Consider the following 220-nt stretch of genomic DNA (forward strand, 5'->3'; position numbering starts at 1 on the left):
TTTTTCTCTTTGTATGAAAAAAGGAATTTTTTTTGAATACAAAAAAAAGGAAACCAACTTTTTACTTTTATTGGGCCTAATCGATGGTATTAACCTTTTCTTATTCGGATTTTATCAAAAAAGTTGGGGGGAATGGTTATCACCCCTTTCCCTCCTTTGGGGCGGAAACTCTGTGGATTTTTTTTTTCCCCCAAGGTTTTTTGCGCGCCGGGGAAACCAC

Source organism: Penaeus monodon, chromosome 24, assembly GCF_015228065.2.
Source record: "Penaeus monodon isolate SGIC_2016 chromosome 24, NSTDA_Pmon_1, whole genome shotgun sequence".
Taxonomy (NCBI): domain Eukaryota; kingdom Metazoa; phylum Arthropoda; class Malacostraca; order Decapoda; family Penaeidae; genus Penaeus; species Penaeus monodon.